At 39.4% G+C, this 23,948-nt stretch overlaps 1 protein-coding gene across 1 annotated transcript in view; it reads left to right on the forward strand.

Annotated features, from left to right (window-relative positions):
* LPP (LIM domain containing preferred translocation partner in lipoma) overlaps positions 1 to 23,948 on the forward strand; it is a 758,624-nt gene that overhangs the window by 402,230 nt on the left and 332,446 nt on the right. The gene's annotated exons all lie outside the window — the stretch shown is intronic.

Genomic DNA, 23,948 nt, shown 5'->3' on the forward strand with positions numbered 1-23,948 from the left:
GAGATGAAGTGCTCAGATCTCAAATATGTTTTGTGTTTTATATTAAATTTTCTCAAGTAACCCTTATTAAAATAGGGTACTGTTTGATTTTTTCATCACAGGAGTATTTAATATATATTGAACTTAAAACTATCAAAGTATATAGCTCAATTCTACTCAGCAGCTCTTCACATTAGTTTTTGGGGAAATTAACTCTTCTTTTTCCTCAATATTTACACTTGGTACACATTTTAGTGGCATGATACATCTTTCATGTTCTCTTTCCTTCTTACCATGTTTTCTATCTCCTTCTCCTATGAGGCATTTTTGGAGCCTGATTGAATGTCACACGTGGTCTATGATTTATTAGCTAAAAAGTTCAGGAATGCTTCCTTTGTGAAATGTTTTCTCAGATTTTGGAACTGCAACTTGGGAGCAGCAAGAGGTATATAGTAGGCAAAGGGATGCCTATTTGGAACAACAGTGCATTGAACTTGTGCATCCCAAAACTGATATAACCCAAATGAGGAAGCCAGTGATCACTCCATATAGACAATCCAGTAACAGCAACTGATTTTCTTCAGGGTCCCCAAAGAACTGATCTACAAAGAGTGAAAACGAACTGACTCTTCTTCCCTGCATCTTTCATGAAAGAGTGGGCCGTGGACTAGTGTGCTCGATCAAGAATGATTTGTAATGCAGACGAGTAATAGGAAAATAGAAGTCTAGGAAATTGAGTGATCCTTTTAAAGGTTCAAGGAAATCAAAATTTATTGTTCAGTCATTTCCAAACTTACTATTGTGTTCTAGAGGACAATAGCCAAACGGGATGTTGCTTTTAACACCTCTAAGATTACATTATCTCAGAGGAGACTGTGTCAGAATTATTCAAAGCCTGAAATTCTATCAAGTGAGCCATTTTTCTGAAGATATCTTGACACAGAAAAGGGGGACAATATTTCATGTGATCAGATATGTTTATGAGTAGCACTGAACTGATTTTTGTGTTCAGGACATAGAAGACGGTAATAAATAGGTTGATGCATATATAAAAAGGTAATTTCTACTATTTATGACAAATGGTGTCTCAAGCATATTTAATACTGTATATCAACAATGGAGAATAAGAACATTTTTAGGAAATGGTAGATTGTTTCTCATCTGTGAATGCTACACTCACACATACATACACATATAGAAATTTGTATATATTAGCTACTAGTAAACTGTAGCGGAGCTCAGGAGATCGGAAGCTACATTTAGCAATGCTTGGAACTGGGTAATGTAATATTGTTTAGGCCCACTGGTGTTTGAGAGCCACCAAAGATACATCCAGTTGTGCTTAGAGAATCATGAAGTACAAAGTGTTGAGTGTGCTCATGCTCTACCAGGTAAATTATCAAGGTATTATTTTTGCTATCTAGCATATCCTCTATGGTTTGAGCTATCTGCCAATTCAAACTGATAATTCTGTTTGGTTTGGTTTTGTTTTTCAGGGAAACTTCTGTGTCGCTATTGATAATATCTAATATTCATGTGTGGGTCAAGCTGAGAAAATAAACTTATTTCTTATGTCAGATATTATACAGTGACATACGTTTTCTGGAAGAGCCCCCAGTTTTAAAACTGATTTTCCCCACTAATTTCCCAGAAACTGGCAGCAGGGACTCTCTCATCTGTACAAATGCAATGAGTATGTTTTATTGAATGGCAGCTGAATCTGTGTGACACATAAAACATTCAAGATTTGAGGTAAATTGGTATTTGTCTAATGCAAATAAAAGAGTCTGTGGGGATGGAACTGCTAGCCTGAGCTCTGCAGTTGGCACTGCCAGGACCGGAGCCATCATCACCCGACTCCCAGCTACTTTCTAGTCCAGCACAGCTGCTTCCCAAGTTTAATAGTCTATGACTCACAGTGCAAATCTATGGTGACATATAATATTTTACTTTGATTCTAAATCAACAAACCCCTTTTAGAAATGCTTACACTGCTGCATTACTTTTTATGTCGTTGGTTTTTTCAAGTTGAGTCTTATTTCTAGAACTTGGATAAGAGTAGCCACAGAAATCATGTATTTATTATTGAGACAAATATTTATTGAACACCTGTTGGATGGCAAGCTGGCTTCTACAGGGTGAGGATATAGTGATGAATAAAAATTTATTTCCTCAAACAGTTCATATTCCTCAGGGGAGAGGTGTTATAAGCAGTTAAGTAAACATTTAAGTCTGATGAAGTGAAGTACTTTAGAGGAAAATAGAGCAAGATAATGGGGGTGGGGAAAGTTCTTTATTGGGAAAGGAATAAGAGTTTTATTCTACACAAGGGGTTAGGAGAGGCTCTATAAGGTCGTGATATTTGTGCAGAAATCTCCAATAGTCACATGAATGAGCCTTTCCGGTATTTAGTTTTGAGGGAAGTATATTCCAGAAAGAAGAAGCATAAATGTGAAAAATCTTGGGAAAAATGCATTTCTGGTAATTTTTAAGAAAGGAATATATTTATATTTATATATCTTTATATTTATATTTATATATTTTATATTTATATTTATATATTTTATATAAATATTTATATATTTATATTTATTTATCTGGGTATATTTAAGAAAGGAAAGTAGAAAATAGTATCTAGAACTTAGTGATAATACGGCACTTGAGAAGAACTGAGGTTAATCCGGTAACAGTGACCCTGATCATCAACTGGAGTAAGAAGGAAACATTTAGAATCAGATGATTTAATTTTGTTGGGTGTAACTCTGGTAATACTGTGGAGAAGACATTGTAGGTGAAATGAACACAGTTTAGAAATGGTAATGAATTTAGTAGGAGCTAAGACGCAGTAGGGTTCTGAATAGATAGTGATAGTGCTAATAGAGTTTCATAGACAGATAAAATGTAGATGATGGGACCAAAAGTCAAAAGTGACAACATGACTACTAGGATTTTAGCCTGAGCTGTCTTAAGAAGGGGCAAGCACTGCAGTAAGAGGTCAGGAGAACAGGGAGATATTTTAGGTGGTTTCTCAATTGTAAAGGGAATGGGGGGATATATGGGATTCTGGAGATACATCCTGGGTCAGCCGTGCAAAAGGCAAGTGCTTTACCAGCTGGCCCTCTGCTGAGTCTGTTGAAAGTAGACCCATCAATCATGAAAGTTTGGTAATTTCCACATCGCCCTGCTGTGATTTCAGTAGGGCCTCCATTGTGCCTAAAAATCAAAGACGAAGAATACACAAATTAATAAGGTATTCAGGGACTGGAGCGATAGCACAGTGGGTAGGGAATTTGCCTTGCACACTGCTGACCCGAGTTCGATTCCCAGCATCTCATATTGTCTCCCCTGCACTGCCAGGAGTAATTCCTGAGTGCAGAGCCAGGAGTAACCCCTGAGCATTGCCAAGAGTGACCCAAGAAACAAATAAAATAAAATAAGGTATTCAGGGGCTGGAGGTATAGCACAGCGGGTAGTGCATTTGCCTTGCATGTGGTCCACCTGCCTGACCCGAGTTCAATTCCTCCGCCCCTCTCAGAAAGCCCGGCAAGCTACCGAGAGTATCTTGCCCGCACGGCAAAGCCTGGCAAGCTACCCATGACATATTCAATAAGCCAAACACAGTAACAACAAGTCTCATAATGGAGACATTACTGGGCCCACTCGAGCAAATAGATAAACAACGCCAGGACAGTGCTACAGTGCTACAGAACATTTTTTGTTGTTGTTTGGATATTGAGTAGAAAAGAGCATTAGGAATTTCACTTCTGATGTTAATTTGTGCTGTCCTTTAGGATAGTTGTTCTTTGTGACTGGTGTCTTGCACAGTTAAGTATCTTCTATAGTGAATGCATTCCTCTAGTACTTAGATTCTATGCAAGCCTTCATTTAAAATATTTCACTTTAATGGTTTTGGAAATTTAAATAATGATATTCACAATAGTTTCTGATGGTGCCATCGGTGTATTCAGATACCTGGGTGACGTTAAAGAATGATAGAATGTTAAAGAATGATAGAGCTAAGTATCCAAAACTAAGTATCAGTAACTGAACTCAAGAGGCCCTGACTTTAACAACTGATATTTAAAAGGTCCTTGTGAAGAGAGTAGCCTGGTGAAGGAGAAAGAGGGAGGGAACCTGGGAATGTTGGTGAAGGGCAGTGGACGGTTGGGGGTATTGATTCCAGGGAATTGCATATAAAAAACTCAACCATGAATTACCATGTAAGTCATGTTAGTTTAACATTTTTAATTAGAAAAATAGAAGTTTAGTTTTTCCTTCCTTTCTCTTCTTAGAAATATCCCCATAAGGTACAATATTTTTTAAAAATATGAAATATATCAAAAACTATGTTTATTCGAGTTTTGGAAAGCAGTTGACATAAATTCTTAGCTAGAAATAGTGTGTCCAGCTCTAATTTCAGTATTTAATAGTATAATTTTAAGGTTGTGTACATGGGCAGTATGGTATATTATGAGCAAGTATCTGGTTCAATCTCTGTAACTCATAAAGCTCCAATTTCAATGCTTTTATGTACAAACTCATAAAATGGTAGCAGATGCTTTTCTTTCTCATATCAATGTAGTCTATATATCTCTCTCGCTCCATGTACATAGTCTTACTATATTTTCCCATGCTTTTGTCTAAATGTAGTCTCTATAACCTTATTCTAGTGTAGACTCACATACCTGTAATCTAAGTATCACTGTCATTGTCACTGTCCTCCCGTTGTTCATCGATTTGCTGGAGCAGGCCCAGTAACATTGTGAGACTTGTTTGTTACTGTGTTAAGCATATCGGATACATCACGGGTAGCTTGCCAGGCTTTGCCATGGGGGCGAGATACTCTCGGTTGCTTACCTGGCTCTCCAAGAGGGGCGGAGAAATTGAAGGTGGAGGAATCGAACTCGGGTCGACCTGGTTGGCTATGTGCAAGGCAAATGCCCTACCCGCTGTGCTATCACTCCAGCCCAATCTAGGTATAGTATCCCATAATTTTAGACTTACAGAATTAGAATCTAGGTCATTCAGTTCCCCAATGTCCTACCCGCATAAGGAGTTTATGTTTCTAGTCCACAGGCTCTGTGCACTGGTGTTTTCTTTCTCGGAATTCACAATATCCTGTGTCACAATCACCATGCATTAGTCAAAGTCTTTTTGTCTATAAGTTAAGAAATATAAAGAAGTCAGATCTTCTAGACCTCAAATACTTTTTGTTTCTAGTGTCATATTTTCATCAAGATGTTATGTTGTCTCTATCATGTGTATATAAATATTTGATGCTTTTATTAGTGAACCATGAGAGGACCTGAGATTCAAGCACGCTTAGTATCATTAGTTTATGTTACTAATCCAAGAAGCACAGAAAAATGAAATGACTTTACAAGCCAAAACGCAAAGGATATTAGTAAGAAAGCAGTATTATATGAAAAAAAACTTTTTTGTATTAAAGGCACCAAGCAACACAAAAAGGAACTAGTGTTTATGCTGTATTCTTTTACCTCATCATGCTGTGATTGTCTGAATTCATCTACTATTTTCTTACACTTCTTAAGTGAACTCTGTAATTTTCCAACCCCTGTTCTTTCCTATAACAGTGCTTTATATGTATCAAGACAGTCAGTCATCAGCTTGCTCTTACCTTTCTTACTTTTTTAAACTTATCTTCTTCCGATCCCTTTTTATTTGATGTAAACATTCCTTCCAGTTATAATGTCAGGTCTCTTCTACAGTCATGACCAGAAGAAGCAGTGTACAGTTCAGTTCGTGAAATAGACTATAAATTTGTTAATTATGGGGAGAATATTACTTTTTTGTGTATCTATTTATGGGTTTTCATTATAACTAACATATTATTACTTTGTATGATATAGCCAGGCATTCTTTGCATATTTCCTTAGCAAAGATAAGTAGAAGAAATTATGAGACACTCAATATTCATTAAATTAATTCAGTGGGGGAGGAGGGCTGCAGAGATGTCACAATGGGTAGGACACTTGCCTTGCACTCACCTGACCTGAATTCGATCTCCAGCATCTCCTATGTTTCCCTGAGCACCACCTGGAGTGATTCGTGAGAGCACAGCTGAGCATTGCTGGGTGTGGCCCCCAAACAAGCAAAAAATGTCAAACAAACAATAATAAAGAAATTCAGTGAACAGCGTTCCAGTGACGACGGAGACATAGTTCTTTTGCCAGTTTCACCTCCCACTTTCTATTCTAAACAAAAGAAATATAAAACCACAGATTCACGAAAGGTCAAAACTGAATGTAATGATATAAAAGGACAATGAAGTCACAGTGGTTATATTTAACATTCAGTCTCCTGTGAGACATTTATATGGGACTCTTGCTGTTCTCAGAGTAACACGGCCTTTGTTTTAGTCTGAATCCATGTGGGAAAGGGTGGTTATTGGCCAAACAAATACCTTAACGTTCTCGGTCACAAACAATAAAGCAGATAGGACCATAGAATCAAGCAAACAAAACATTTAAATGTTTTCTGCCTCTGCCCCAGCCTATTCTGTTACCATCAACATACTTCACTCTGTCTAGGACCCTGTTTGGGCAGATGTAATCTGAAGGTGCTGAAGCAGTTAATTGAGAGTGACACTCCAGCTAAAGCACGGTAGACCTGAATTCTAGGTGGGAGTCAAATAATAATTCATTTTGATGTCATATAGCTCAACCTCCACCTCTTAATTAGCCATCAGCATAATCAGCATACCTGATGATTCATAACTTTTTGAGTAAACAGACCACATTAAATTTTACAATGATGGTGGAAATTGATTCCAAATACTTTATCAGATGTACATGTAATATAACCTATGTAGGATTTCATCAGAATATAAAATGCTATGGGAAATATGTATGGAAAAGAAAGCCCTAACGTTGTGATGATTGAGTAATAACATTTAATTTTTTTCCTGGAACTTGGGATATATCCAGTTGTGCTTGGGGCTTTCTCTTGGCTCTGCACTCAAGGATCACTCCTGACAGTGCTCAGAGGACCATATGCAGTGATGAGAATTGAACAAGGCGAGTGCCTTATATGCTTTAATGTTTCACCAGTTTCCTACAATTTTAGTTTTATGAGTTAATAAATTGATGATGTAGAAGGAATGCCACATACATGAGGCCTGTATCTGATGTATATCAAGTTGTCTCTAGTGATGTCTATTACTCAGAATATGTTGTTGCCATGTCTGGATTTATAGTTTCAGGAAATCAACTATTTCAACCAAAAGTGAAAAGGCATATCTTCCTATTAACCCCTTTTGTGTACATTATCCTGACTCTATACTTACATCAGTGATGATATATTTAGTCATATTCATTATTATTTTACCACTCCAGTATCACAATGAAAATTATTTTCACTTCTAAAATACACTGCCCAGGGCCAGTGAGGCAGTACAGCAGGTGAAGCAAGCTGCTTCAGGCAGTCCGATTAGTTTCAATACCTGACTGGACACGTGGTACTCCAAAGCAGACCAGGAGTGATTCCTGAGCAGTGAGTCAAGAGTAAGCCCTGAGCATAGTTGGGTGTGGCCCCAAAGTGAAAGGTACCCAGAATCCACTAATTTATCTTCAGAGAAAATAAAACCATTGACCTCGCATAAATTTACTTCACAATGTTATTAAACTGTTCTCAAAGCCATTTTTCATGTGGATGCCTGCTGACTACACAGCACTTCTCCTGACCTCCTACTGACAGCACCTGGCACCCGTATATTACTAGCCTGGAATCTGGCTGAGGCCATCATCTGATGAAACACAAGAAAAGTCCTGGACTCACCTATATATAGGTTCTAGAGTCTTTTTGGAATCTAGAGTTCTACAGCTTATTTAACATCTGGACATCTTAATTTTATCACCAGTAAGATCACAGTCACGGTCCTCCCGTTGTTCATCGATTTGCTCGAGTGGGCCCAGTAACGTCTCCATTGGAGACTTTGTTGTTACTGTGTTTGGCATATTGAGCGAGATACTCTCGGTAGTTTGCCAGGCTCTCCGAGAGGGGCGGAGGAATCGAACTTGGGTCGGCCATGTTGGCTGCGTGCGAGGCAAACGCCTTACCGCTTTGCTATTGCTCCAGCCCGTAAGATAGGAAAAATAATTTGCTTTGGGGCATGACTGGCCTTAGTAAAGAGAATGTGTACAGAGAGTGCAGAGAGTGGAACCCCAAAGACTTATACTGAGTAGGTTCTGTTTTACTTCCCATTTGTGGATGGCCTGGGGTCTGTTTCTTTACGTAGTTACCCCTGCTTCATTTCCCTAAGTTTTTATCCACCTCACTGACCAGGAGGAAAAGTGAGTTATGGTTATCCCTCAGGAAGCTATCTAATTTAATGAGGATTCAGACCATTACCTACCTCTTATTATCTCTGTGATACTGTGATGTGATGTTCCTCATGTTTCTCAGGATATCATTGTTACCTGGTCTCCTATTTTGTGCAGTTTGGGATCTGGCAGACATGGATTCCAGTGTCAAATCTCAAGAGAACATATGTTTTGTTTCATGGCAACTCACTTCCAACTAGTATTTAAACCCAGGTCCCTTCAGAGTTGCATAAAATCTTGAAATCCACTCTCTCTTTTTTTTTAAGTTCAATATTGAACATCAAAGTTCTGAAGTTCAGTCTCTCTGTATGTCTTATTTATTCAAGATTCACAGTGTATATGTTTTCTTCACTACCCAGAAATAGTAACCAGGTAACATTTCTCAGTCTGATCAATCTATAGAGTCTTCAAAGACTGGTCCATCTTTTTGATAAAATAATGAAATAGTTTCATCTTATATCTCATAATAAATCTTGATATCTCCATAATTTAGATTTAGCAGTGATTAGATAAAATTACCGCTCAGTACTTCAGTACTCAAGTAGCACCTTTCTCCTGGACCAATGTCATGACCTTTGTTTTGAATTAAATTTTTACTCTAACCCTGAGTTATAATACCGTTGAGTTCCTTAATCCCCAAACACATCTTTCTTGAAAATGAAATGCAAATTTTAAAGATTTTTATATCTATAAGGATTTAAGTTTTCCTCCTTTTCTAGTATACCTAACATTGAATGTCTTGTATATTTCAAAGAAAATTTGCTGTTCTTTTGGAATTAACTATTATGGTTGGCTTCTACAAAGCTGGCAGTGAACTTTTTCTTCATTGGTTTTACTGACTGTCTTTGTATATTGTCTTAAGAAGCAGTCTCTGTAATAGAAAGTGCACTTCTTTTAATAAGTAGTCTTGATTTTTATCCTCTATAATTAAATGATGTTTCATACTTACTGATATACTGAGCTTGTCAGTACACATTCCTGTTATTCTACATTAATATAGGGTATTTATATTATATAGAAAGAGCACTGCACTGAAAGTTAAAAGAGAAGATTCTAAGATATTCTCTTTCACTCATCTTTTGACTTAGAAAAATAACTTCTTTGAATAGTTATTTTATCTTTTATAAGACATGAACTAGATCATTTTCAAAAGCTTCTCTCCATTCTTTTAATTTCATAAATTAGGACATTATACTCTTCCAAATTTATTCTCACATACTCAGACCTTCTGTTTTTCCATTTTATGAGGAAAAGAATGTAGCATACAAGTTATAACGCTTTATTTATTGTGTATTTTTTAGTTAGTTTTTGGATACTGACTGTGAATCATAGGCATAGTATATACATGGAGTATGGATGGCTCTAGGAATCTAGGAGCAAAAAAAGACTGTTCAATGTGCAAGTTAGATTGTGAGAATAAGGAGTCACATTGTCAGATGAGTGACATTCTGGGTTATAACTTATGATGTTATTAATCATTTCCAGTTTACCATGATATTTTCTATTTGTATATTCTTTCATGAATTGAAACACCAAACCAGGCTAGAGTGATAGCACAACAGATAGTGTGTTTGCCTTGTATGCAGCTGATCCAGGTTCGATTCCCAGCATCCCATATGGTCCCCCAAACACCACCAGGAGTAATTCCTGAGTGCAGAGCCAGGAGTAACTGCTGAGCATCACCAGTGTGACCCAAAAAGCAAAAATGAAAAAAAATAAAGAAACACCAAACAGTTCCACTGTTGCTGGTGTTAAGGAAGAGACGCTTGTTGGATGGGATTGCCTAATGTTTAAGTATTAAGGAAGGAAGGAATATAGTCTTTCTTATCTGGAATAGCTAGTATGTTTTATAATGAGTTCCCAATAACAAACTAAAACTGTACTGAAAGCATTGACAGCCTAGATCTGTAGTCTGCCTGACCTGACAATTAAAAGAATTTATTACTGTGTCAGCTTGCCAGATGGATCTTCTCCTTGAAAAGTAGCGTGTAGCACTTCTGAACACGATTCAAGTGCAGCCTTCCTTTTTTTTCCACGCTTTGTGTTTGTTGAGTTTGGGAAAGAAGCAGTTTTATTTGAACTAAACCCACTCATCTCAAGTGTGTTTAATGACAGCAGTATGTGACAGATAAAATAAAATCCTACGACCTCATTTGAGGTTTGTTTTTATTTCAGACCTGAGGGAAAGAATAAAGAAAAGATAAAACAGTGTGGCTTAAAGAAGAATTCAAAATAAATGAGCGGCTATCACTTACTTGCCAGTTTTTCTTCTGAGATGTTTGGGGGGGGGGGCAAATATTTTAAACAGTCAGAGCATCAGCAATTGAGAGTTGAGGTGATAACATCCTTTGCAGCTTAAATAGAGTCATGCTATGTTCATTTTCTTCTAACAACCTCATATCAAGTGTGAGTTATCTGTCCAGAAACAAATATCCTAACATTGTGCCTAACATTAAATGAGTTGTTACAAATCCTATTTCTAAAGGAATAGAGCTAGACCTCATTTGGTTCTGTTGACTATGAGTCGAATGAGCCACACTGTTTACTGTTCATCTATTATGCTGACTTAATAAGTAGTAAGATGTATGTATCCTTGACGATTGCTTGCTTTACATCGATGACCATTAAAGTGGGATGCAGATTTTCATGACAAATGTTATAATGTTAAGATGAAATTCCCTGTCATCCATATTTTGATATGTGCATGGATTCATATTAGAGTTTCAAAACTGGAATTGGTCTTTTCTTTCTGTCTCTCTGTCTCTCTTTCTCTCTCATAAATATATCAAGTCAATTTCAATCACCATCCTAAGAGTAGACACCTCATATTACTCACCTTAAATTCCACTCAGTTGTTTGGGAATATTGTTCAGATCAATTCAGATACTTCCCTAAGCAGACACGGTGGTCGGATAGTAAATGTTGGGCAGGGTTGTGTTTTTTTTTTCCCAATGACTCTGTCATTTGGATACAGGAATCAACATAGGAAATTAATAAGGTATGAGTATGACAGTTTTGTTTACTTAGGACAGTCACACCATCACTAGATGAAAATAAAGCGTTTAATGGAATTAAAATTGAAATAACTATCACAATAAGATGCTAAAAATCGGCTTCTTGCTTTTGTTAAGAATGTTTTTTGTATAATCTGACATTAAAAAATATCATTGGGCTTTCTGTACAGATATATAATGTGAAGGTACTATTCCCTCAAAAGTAAATGCCTAGGTTCCTTACCTGATAGGTTTGAATTCCTATGATTTAGATTTTTCAGTTGTTTCTTCTGTTTGACATTGCGAACTCCCTGTTAGTGATTCTATTCTATTTAGCATCATGAGACCCGATACATGATGCTCACTATAAATTCCCCTCTTTTCCTTCAAATGCATCACTCTGTATAATTCTTGCCTAGGATCAATTAAATTTTATAATTAAATTGATTTATAACATTGTTCACATATATTTGAACATAATATTGTACATCATATATATTTATATATACGTATATATGTAATACTACAACCAAAGGATGGGTAACATTCAACTACTGTCTATAGGACACTTGTATCCACTCCACATCCTCTTGTGAGAGTCTAAGGTTTAATTTCCATTACACATATTCTCTTCCCTTGCTTCACTGCCTCATATAGTACATTAACTTGGATCTATTTGTACTGTTAGCTGTCCTTTTTCTCCATGTCATGCACTCATGCTCATAGCAACAGAATCTACTTTCTTAGTTATCCCCCCACCCCCACCCTAATTGGTAAGGGATTCTTCTCCCCACACATCTCATAAATAGGGTTTTGGTCCAATTGCTAACTTAATTTATTATGGCCAAAATTCAGAATTACCAGTTACAAAACATGGTATCATACTTATTAAACAGACACCCTTTTGAAACTCTTTTCTTAAATAGAGACTCAACATTTTGTGGGTTCTATTGTCAGAGTGAGTTTTTAACTTATTTGGTGGTAGATTTTGAAGATGCAGAACTCAAGGCCACATGTGCAAGAAATATTCATTAAGCACAGATTCTGTAGCTGGCAATATTTTAACCAGCAGTAAGAATTTTGTGGAGCTTGGGTATCATTTCTGAGCTCCACATTTTCTATATTTTCAAAAATGTGTTGTTAAAAGAATACAAGATAACAAAATAAAGAAATATATATTAAGAAAAGGAGGACAAATAGAACTAAGTATGCACATTTTCTCACTAATAAATAAAACTGAGATCTGTGTTAAAATGCTGAAGGTAATCCTTTCTTACAGGAGGAGCCATGAAAGATACTAATGAGACCAGAAAGGGGAAGTGCATGAGGAGGTGGGATTCTGGTGAAGATGGATGTCAAGAACATTATTTAATGATTTTTTTTCCATCTCTCTGGAAAACAAAATGGGAAATTCACAAATCATAGGTTTAATACATACCAACAGTTTCACTTCTCAACATCTAATCCAGGATCTCAAAACAAATTCTGAAAAGACATGTGTGTCTACTTACTGCAGTGCTATTCACAATGGTCAAGGTCTGAAAGCAACCAAATGTTCAAGAATAGATGACTGGATAAAGAAATGTAGTATGTATACAGAATTGGGAATACAACTCAGCTATGATAAAGATGAAACCATGTTTTTTTTTGTTTTTGCTACATTATTTAGAGATTTAGAGTACAAGCCTGAGTAATGTCAGTCAGAAAGAAAGGTATGGAGACTTAATTATCTCTTTCTTATGTAGAATAAAAAGAAACATTGAAAGAACTAACAAAAGACTAAAAACATCAGAATTGAAGATTCACTTTACATAACTAAGGTACCTTGGGAAGGAAGAGTGCTGGCTAAGAGAGATTTATGGCATAAATGTAGAGTGAAAAAGACACTTTGGTGCTGTGGTATTGCAACAAATTATGCATAAAATTACAATTAGCCAATATTGTGAATCACAGTAAATCAATAAAAATATTAGGGGAAGACTGTCAAATTACTTAAAATTGCTTAGCATGCACATTGGGCATGTCTGCCTCTGCCTGCTGAAAGAGTGAAGTATATAATATGGAGATGACCTATAGGAACAGATCAGTTCATGAAAAGGGTGTAACTCCAGTAGTTAGTATGTTACATAGCCTCAGTCTGCTCAAAAGCAGGAGGGAAGTGATGTTTGGAGGAGAGGTTGAAGTGGTTGGAGCAAAGGATTCTTCGGAATGTGCAGTAATCCTAAACAGATCAAGGACCAGAGTGTTAGGATGGGACCCTGAAGACCTCTTGACATCAGTTGCCCAGGCCAATACTATTCCCTGACTTTCGTAAGAATTTATGCAAGCCCATGCTTACAAAAATAAATTAAAATGTCACTGAGACTGACTTCAAGTTGTAGGTTAGCAGAGAGTTCTGTCTAAGAATAAGGGGCCAAAGTCAGTCAAATACCAGCCATGTCTAATCTGTATAAATTCTAATAATTGTTTTGATGTCCTTTTTATCCTGTGATAAAACAGGCCAGAATATCAGCCTTATGAGGGGTAAGTGGAATGGTTGGTATATTTCTTTTTATAAAGGAAAATGATGGCTGCTTTAGCACTCAATAAACAGATTGTCCCCTCCTGGCATCTCCTGATGTGTGACTGTCCCACATAAAAAAAATCATAGAAATAAGTGATCTGTCCCATAAGTATATTTTAACTTGGAGCGCCAAAAAGCCTGAGCCAAAGCTGTCCTCTGTCTTTCCTCAAACTCCCCAGTTGTTTTAAATCACTATTTCTTCTCAACAGAAAGAGAGATATGTCCAGATATCAGGATGTTTCTCCATGGAAATCCCTCCCTATTGAAAACTTGAGAAAAAGGGAATAACTCCCTTCCTTTATTTTCTGAAGAGTAGATTCAAAGTGTTGATAAAGGAGTTTATGGCCAAAGAGATAGTACAGTGGGTAGGGCATTTGCTTTTCGTGAGTCCGACTTGGGTTCAGTCCCCAGCATCTCATAAGTTACCCCAAGCCCACCAGGAGTGATCTCTGAGCATCACTGGGTGTGGCCAAAACAACAACAAAAAGCCCACCAGGAATAAAGAAGGCTATTCTCTTGCCCTTAATAAATAAAACTGGTTTATAGATAAAGGCAAAGGTGGGATGATTTGATATCTCATAAAGGCAAAGTTTGTCTAGAGTGTATGACGAATTCAATGCAAAAAGGAACATAGTCTGTAAGAAGGTCAGGGTCATGTGAAGATGAGATCTAGAATGTAGCTGATTGGTGGGTGTCTCTGAGTGGACAAAACTAGTCAGATAGGAAAGAGGAAATGATTAGAATGTCAGTGTGAACCTTATATCTGAAATGATACTTCTTCTCAGCTACTTGCTAGTTAATAAGTTTGCAAAATTGGATGTCTACTCTTTCATTTCTGTTTTTCTGTTTTGGACATACTTCAAAAGCAGTTTATAACACCATTGTGTAATAGTTTTATCAGTTTTACATAGTCATTTTGGATCAGATAATTATTCTTAATATTGAAATTTATACTAAAGTTCATATACCATTGTCATTACACTAACTCCCCTATCTGTGATAAGATGAGCCTTCTTTGACAAATTTTAAAGTCAGTTTGTATAAAGATCATTTTGACTGATGTGGACACTAAGTGGAAAGCTTTAGATTTCTGATGTGAGTCTTAAGATGAAATTTAGCATTGAAAGTAAAAATATGGGAAATTACTGTCATTACTGAAGGTTCCCAGGACTTTTTCCTATTCTCCACTCAGGAATCACTCCTTATGAACTTAGAGCCATATAAGGTGTTGGGGGATCGAACCCAGGTTGGCCGAGTGCAAGGCAAACACCCTACCAGCTGTACCATCTCTGGTCCCTAGATATAGGAATTAGTATTGATGATAATAAATGTTGGGCTGGAGCACATAGGGCATTTGCCTTGCACACTGACAACTCGGGTTTGATTCCTCCGTCCCTCTTGGAGAGCCTGGGAAGCTACCGAGAGTATCCCGCCCACACAGCAGAGAAAAATATTTAAATATATATTAAATGAAACATATATTTAAATATATATGTATACATATATATTTAAAGTACTATTCCAAAAGGTTTAGTTGATATTTATAAGGTAAACTCTCAGTATTTGAAGGTGGTTTTCTTTTCTTTTCTTTTTTTTTTTTTTTTTGACTTTTGTGTTTGTTTTCTAATAGGTTTATTAGGATGTAAAAGGGAATGGAAAAGAAACTCATCAGCTGGGGAGGAACTTGGTATGGGACTAAGTTCACACAGCTATATATATATTTTTTATCTTTTATGTAGGAGCACTGCTATTTATTCAGCCACTGATTAGGCTGGTTGAATTGTGCATGAACTCCACCTTAACTTTTTTCCCCATTTTTTATAATTTTATGTATTGAATCACCATGACAGCAGTTACAAAGCTTTCAAGTTTAAGTCTCGGTCGTACAATGAAACACCTGTACCTTCACCAGTGCCCATTCTCCACCCCCCAAAACCCCAGTATACCTCCATCCCAGACCCTCATCCTACCTGTGGAGCAGATAATTTCCAAATTACTCTCTCTCTCTACTTTGATTACATTCGGTATTGTTACAAAAGACCCACCATTATTATTTGGGATTTTACCCGAACACTCAGAACTGCCAAAAAGACAACAGTAGACAATTTGTTTTCTATTGCTGGTTGTTAATAACATATGATGTCGTGTGGCTGCAGTAGTGGCCGCCCAATTTTGAAATTCCAAAATTTTAACAAGTAAATCTGGAGGGATTTCTTGCCAAAATCTACTGGGTTCTGAGATTTGTTCCTGAATCTCTGGGATCATGGCTGTTAAACAGCTTGATCAGAAGCCAGACCTGTGGGCGGTGACTCGGGGTCTCGTTGGGACAGGAAGGAAAGGGCCGGCTTCACACCCATCTTGTGAGGCCCTGTGTGTCTCGTTCACTGTAGGCCCAAACCTGACTGTCCAGTGGCTTCTCGAGGATGGCGACCACTAGGTCACCAGGGGGAACAGACCAAGGCATGAAACCTATTCCCACCTGAGGTGGCTCAGCACTGGTAACCTACTACAGAGACCAGACACATTTCTGCCAAAAGCCGCTGAGTTCCGACATTTCTTTCTGAGTCTCTGGGATCATGGCCATTAAGCAAGAGGCTTGATCAGGATCCACAGAGGCCATTCGTGGGCAATGACTAGAGGTCTTGTTGGGGTGGGGAGGAAAGGGCCAGCTCCACCCCCATCCCATGAGGCCCCGTATGTCTCCTCACTGCGGGCCCAAACCTGATTGTCCACTGGCCTCTGGTGGATGGCGGCCACCGAGCCACCAAGAGGGAGCAGGTGGAGGGACAGCACCCTTTCCACCCTGGGTTGACCCTGCAACAGTAACCTACTGCACAGTCCAGACGCATTTCTGCCAAAAGCCGCTGAGTTTTGAGATTTGTTTATGAGTCTCTGGGATCATGGCCGTTAAGCCGGTTGATCAGGAGCCAGAGAGGCTGTTCGTGGGCAGCAAATCGGGGTCTCGTTGGGAGGGGAAGGAAAGGGTCAGCTCCACCCCCATCCCGTGAGACCCCATAAGTCTCGTCACTACGGGCCTAAACCTGACTGTCCAATGGCCTCTGGAAGATGGTGGCCACCAAGCGACCTAGGGGGAGCAGGTGGAGGGACAGCACCCTTTCCCCTCTGGGGTGGTCTGGCAACCATAATCTACTGAGCAATCCAGGTGCATTTCTGCCAAAAGCCGCTGGGCTTCAAGATTTGTTTCTGAGTCTCTGCGATCATGGCCATTAAGCAGCTTGATCGGGAGCCAGAGAGGCCATTCGAGAGCGGCAACTTGGGGTCTTGTTGGGACGGGGAGGAAGGGGCTGGCTCCAAACCCATCCCGTGAGGCCCCATGTGTCTCGTCACTGCGGGCCCAAACCTGACTGTCTAGTGGCCTCTGGAGGATGACGGCCACTGGGCCGCCAGGGGGAACAGGCCAAGGCACAAAACCTATTCCAACCTGGGGTGGCCCAGTGCCGGTAACCTACTGTAGGGGCCAGATGCATTTCTGCCAAAAGCTGCTGGATTTCAAGATTTGTTTCTGAGTCTCTGGGATCATGGCCATTAAGCAGTTTGATCAGGAATCAGAGAGGCCATGCCTTCAATTATATAGCTGAGCCAGAGGTGGTTTGTGGCTCTGTCTCCCACATACCTAACTCTTGGCTCTTTACTTTCTTGGAAAACTTTGCCCGAGTTTTGGGGGTCTGGTCAAAGGCACAGCAGCAGTTTTATGGTATCTGAAAGTCTGAAGTCGCCATCAGGCTGCTGATGCACTCACCTCACAGGTAGAGTGGCCTGCTGGCAGGACAATACCCCCATGAAGGTGGTTTTCTTAACATGTCTATATTTTATATTTTATTATTCAGATACTTTTTTCATCATTAAGAAAATCTGCCCTTTTTTCCCTCACAAAAGTTATGTGTCTGAGGCAAGAGAGTTCCTGTTGAAGTAAAGTCATCTTTTTAAAGTATCAATATTCCTTAAAAGAGGTTAATTATCAATATATAAACAGTTGCTTTTTTGACTTTGAATGCAGAGGAGACAGTTCGGGGTGTAAAAACATAAACAGCAAGTCAGTAATCAAATCAAGCTATTGAAATAGGATAAAATGTGTAGGTGTTTAGAATGAGATGTCTTGGATGATGTTTGTTTGAAAGTCAGGTAATGCTTCTCAAAGGAGGTGACTTCTGAAGTGATAACTTGACATCAAGTGGAGAACTTGCACTTGGAAAAGATAAACCATGTCCTGAGGTGTCAGTTTGGATCTTTTAAGAAGTCCGACTGAGTTCAAGCTGGACCAAACAAATAGGTCCTTAAGAGCCTTGTGATATTAGACTTCAGATAGCAGATGCCAGTTTTGTCTCATGGGAGCAAAATGTTAGGGTATTCTTTACATCATCATCTAAGTTTGTATTTTTGTGTTACTTTAGGGAACTCATATCCTGCAATGAGACATGATCACATGTTTATTTTATTCTCTTTTACAGGTGGATACACCACAGTACATAGGTATAAAATAACAGTGTAATTAGTTTTCGAGCATCACAGAATGCTAGTGATATAGGATTGAGTCACATACTTAATCTAGGTGTCAATTTGGAGAGCTTATCCAAAGATTAAAATTTTCCATTTGCAAATTTCCACTACCATTAATTTTTATTATTAGATTTTCAAGATCTATTGAATTTTTTATGGGGAAAATTTACTTTTTTATTTACTTTGGATTTGGGGCCATGCATGGTGGTACTCAGGGTTTACTATTTGATCTGTTCTCAGGGATAATTGCTGATGGTGCTTAGAGGACCAGATATGGTGCCAGTGACCAAATACAAAGAAAATACTCTATTCTTTTATCATCAGTCCTAGTAATGATTTTTTTTATTACTTCTGCAGCACTCTGGTTTGACCTCTCTTGGCATTAGCTATTTAGAAGCACCAATTCTGTCTCGAAGTGGCGTATCAAATAATGACATATCAAGAAATTATATATTTATTAATGATTATCCACATTTTAATCTTACCATCACTTGATCACTTGACATCCCGTTACTCATCGATTTGCTCAAGTGGGCACCAGTAACATCTCCATTCATTCCTGTTGTGTGCTAGTGTAGCCAATGGCATCTGCTCATTCTAGAAACATGAAGAGCCTCAAACCGATCATTCAGGGTCTTGATGAAGAAGTCTGAACATCTCGTGGTGGGCAGCCACACGATCTTTTGACACCTAGTGGAATCCAGTTGTTAAGGGCTCTAGGACAGTGGTCATCTCCAAATCTTATTATGTGTCCAGCCCATTTGATTTTCGACGCTTTGCAAACAAGACTGCATCCCTGATTCTTGACTGTCGACGGAGGTCGGAACTTCGGATTCTTTCTCTCATTTGAGTGAAGCGTAATACTCCAAGCATAGCACTTTGGATTCCTCTTTGGGAGACCTGAATGGAGTTCTCATCCTGTTTTCGTAGGGCCCAGGTCTTTGAGGTGTATGTTAATGCAGGAATAACAGTGGAATTGAAGAGATGTGCCCAGAGCCAGATGTTCTTTTTCCTCTTAGCTATTTCTTCGGTGCTCTTGCAGGTGTTCCAAGTACCTCTCTTCCTCCTGCACAACTCAGGTGCCAGGTTATTCGTCATGTTGACTTCTCAACCTAGGTACACATAACTGTTGCATTCAGAGATGTTTATTCCATTGAGAGCAAATGGAGCTTCAGGAATGAGACCTTTTCTCACAAACATTTTCTTCGTGAAATTCAGCTGTAGTCCGACCTTTCCACACTCATGGTCAAACTTGGCCAGCATTTGTGCCACTTGGCTAATGTTTGGTGTTATTAGAACAATGGCATCAGCAAAGCAGAGGTGGTGTAGTTGCCGAACGTCTATCTTCACTCCCATTGCTTCCCATTCCAGTCGTTGCATGATATTCTTTTTTTTTTTTAATACAACACGGGTAGCTTGCCAGGCTTTGCTATGCGGGCAAGATACTCTCAGTAGTTTGCCGGGCTCTCCGAGAGAGGTGGAGAAATCAAACTCGGGTCGGCCTTGTTGGCCACTTGCAAGGCAAACACCCTACCCCCTGTGCTATTGCTCCTGCCCATGTTATAGATATTTTTTATAATTCTTTATATTTATATTCTGTTCTACACATTATCAATATTAGTTGTTTTTTCACAGATGGGGGAAATGATGCATAATATCTTGTATCTTGTCTAAGGTCCTATCACTGCAGGGTAAAGCATCTGGTATTGCAGCTCTGTATCATGAATGTCTAGATGTGCATTTTCACCTTCATGATACAATGGCTACTTCACAGTATTCATTGGATGCTTAGATCATGGTCATGGTCACGGTCCTCCCGTTGTTCATTGATTTGCTCAAGCAGGCCCAGTAACGTCTCCATCATGAGACCTTGTTACTGTATTTGGCATATCGGATACATCACGGGTAGCTTGCTAGGCTCTGCCATGTGGGCGAGATACTCTTGGTAGCATGCCGGGCTCTCCAAGAAGGGCAGAGGAATCGAACTCACGTCAGCCATGTTGACTGTTTGCAAAGCAAACACCCTACCGCTGTGCTACATACAGGATATTAGTAGTCTGGGATGGTACAACCCAGAGATATCAATGTGGGAAATAATATCGTTTGAGCAGGTCATTTGAAAACACTCAACATTTGTGAGTACAGTTTGTGGGAGACATGGGATCTACTTCTTATGTAAGTCTGCTGCATCTTAAAGGTGTTCTCCCATACAGACAGCATCTGTCACTGTCACAGCTCAGTGACCAGGACTACTCCCCACCCCTCAATATCAATTTGGATTTAATATGCCGACAGTTTATTCCATGTACTTCTGCAATATAGTTGATGTTCTTGAGGGTGGCACTGAAGAGTTTTGGTGAAATGGTATCACCCTGCCGAACCCATCATTTGACATGGATGATCACTTCTTGTAGAATGGTGAGATCCTGGTGGTAAATCCGTAATCCTAGCTGAGAGTCATGCACGATGGAAGCCCCACAGAACCAGGTAAGCAGAACTCTGTGACCTTGGACTCCAGGCTCAATGGATCTGGGAACAGATATCCTGTGCCTGCTCCCACCAATCTCCGGTGACCAAGAGATTAAAACCAGAAGCCCTATCCTGCCCTGTCCTGTATGCTTCCACCAACCGCTGGTGACCCATGGATTAAACACAGAAGACCCACCTTACTTGTACCAAATAAATACCTCACCGGCAGACCTCCACTTTGTGGCCACATGGCACATCAGAAGACACTTAATACCATCTTCTAGGATTGCTGCACCATATTTTATAGGGTTCAAATATGGTTTGAACCATGGGAACACCTGAAAGGGCAATTAGAAACCACCCTAAAAACCTCTATTCCTCTCAGAGAGCCTGGCAAGCTACCAAAAATATTTCACCCACATGGCAGAGCCTGGCAAGCTATCCATGGCATATTCGATTTGCCAAAACCAGTAAACACAATGGCTCTCATTCCCCTGACCCTGAAAGAGCCACCAATATGGCAGCTTTAAGAAGGATGAGCGGGTACAGCCCGCCCCCAAGGGCCTGGGTTCCTCTCTGGGCACGCGCAGCTAGAAACAGCCCCTAGACAGCCGGTTTTCAACCCCTGATCCGCGTGGGACGGGCACAGAGGCCCAGCTCTGGGCAACAAAGCTGAACGGCTCCAATTCCAACAGGTACAACCCGCCCCCAAGGGCCTGGGTTCCTCTCTGGGCACGCGCAGCTAGAAACAGCCCCTAGACAGCCGGTTTTCAACCCCTGATCCGCGTGGGACGGGCACAGAGGCCCAGCTCTGGGCAACAAAGCTGAACGGCTCCAATTCCAAACAGGAGACATTCCCAACTCCTCGCCCAGTGCCAGGGACTCTTTCCGGAGCTGCGGCCGCTAATGCGGCCGCGAAATATTTTCCGCCTACATATGCCATAGGAACCATAAGCTAACTTCTTAGATGGAAACTTCTCTATTTTAGCTCAGCCACTAGAAACACAGTTGCCAATAACTCATAAGCCTATCTTAACTCACACTGCATATCAAGCAGAATAGTAACACTGAACGTGAAGGACTAAACCACACCTCTCACAATGGTAAAGCAACGCAAAAGCCCACCAAACATTCACATTGAAGAGTCTAGCCCAGATGACACCAACAGTACTGTAGTGTTAGACAACCTCTCTGACAAGGAATTCAGAAGGGAGCTACTTAGGATGCTTAGGGAATTAAAAGAAACAATGGAAAGCAATGCCAATAGAAGACAAGAGGATCTGAAGGCAGAAATGAGGAAAATGCAATCAGAAATGTCAGACCTGAAAAATCTCGTAGGCGAATTGAAAAGCTCAGTGGAAGGCCTCAGCAGCAGAGTAAGAGCGGCTGAGAACAGAATCAGTGAGCTCGAAGATGAAGTTCAGAGACTCTCCAGAAAAGAGCAGAAAATGGAAAAGAGACTCACAATTCGGGAACAGATGGCAAGAGAAGATCGTGATGAAGCCAAGAGGGGTAACATAAGAATTATTGGAGTCCCAGAGGGACAGGAAGAAAACCTCGATGAAGAAGAAACTGTCAAAGACATCATTGCTACAACATTACCAGAGCTGAAGAAAACTTGTGACCACATTCAGGAGGCCCGAAGGGTACCAGCTAGAAGAAATCCGAATAAAAATACCCCAAGACACATTCTGATCAAAATGAGCAAAACCTTAGACAGAGACAAAATTCTGAAAGCAGCAAGATCGAAGAAAGAAATCTCTTACAAAGGAGCATCCTTAAAATTCACAGCTGATTTTTCTGATGAAACCCTCATGGCCCGAAAACAGTGGTGGGACATAGTAAAAAAAACTCAATGAAATAAATGCCTCCCCCAAAATACTTTTCCCAGCAAGACTCTCATTCATAATAGAAGGAACAACACACAGTTTCACAGACAAACAACAGCTCAGGAACTTCATAGACTCAAAACCATGGTTACAAGAACAACTAAATGGGCTACTTTAAGGCAAGAAAGGCCCCTCAAATACACCAAATTTTAACAGAACAATGGGACAAAATCCCATAACAATAATCTCTCTCAATGTCAATGGGCTAAATGCACCAATTAAAAGACATAGAGTGGCAGGATGGATTAGAAAATTGAACCCAACATTCTGCTGCCTGCAAGAAACGCATCTCAATAGTCAAAGCAAACACAGACTCAGAGTCAAAGGCTGGAAAACAATCCTACAGGCAAACAGCTCCCATAAAAAAGCTGGGGTAGCCATCCTTATATCAGACCACATCGATTTCAGAGTGAGGAAGGTCATAAGAGACAGTGAAGGCCATTTCTTATTGATCAGAGGATCTGTACAACAGGAAGAACTTACAATAATAAATGTATATGCACCTAATGAGAGACCAGCAAAGTACTTAAAACAACTACTCATAGATTTGGAAAAAGACATCAATAGCAACACAATACTAGTGGGAGACTTCAACACTGCTTTGTCACCTCTTGATAGATCAACCAGACTCAAGCTTAGCAAGGACATACTTCATTTGAGGGAAACAATGGAAGAAAGGGACTTAGTAGATATATACAGGACACTTCATCCACAAAAAGCTGAATACACATTCTTCTCAAGCGTACATGGAACATTCTCCAAGATAGACCACATGCTGAGCCACAAAACATGCCTCCATAAAATTAAGAAGGTAGAGATTGTATCAACAATCTTCTCAGACCATAATGCGCTGAAATTAGAAGTAAATCACACACAAAAACAGAAAACTAAATCAAACACCTGGAAATTAAACAGTGCACTATTGAACAACGAGTGGATTAGACAGGAAATCAAAGAGGAAATCAAAAGATTCCTAGAAACGAATGAAAATGAGAACACGAGTTACCAAAACTTATGGGACACAGCAAAGGCTGTGTTAAGAGGAAAGTTTATAGCTCTACAAGCATTCCTTAGGAAGGAGGAGCGAGCACACATAAGTAACCTAACCTCACAGCTTAAGAGCTTGGAGAAGGACCAAAAAAAGGAGCACAACCCGAACAGGAGAAAGGAAATAATAAAACTCAGAGCAGAGATT

The sequence above is a fragment of the Sorex fumeus genome, unplaced genomic scaffold (genome assembly GCF_029834395.1).
Source record: "Sorex fumeus unplaced genomic scaffold, SorFum_2.1 ptg000044l, whole genome shotgun sequence".
Lineage (NCBI taxonomy): Eukaryota > Metazoa > Chordata > Mammalia > Eulipotyphla > Soricidae > Sorex > Sorex fumeus.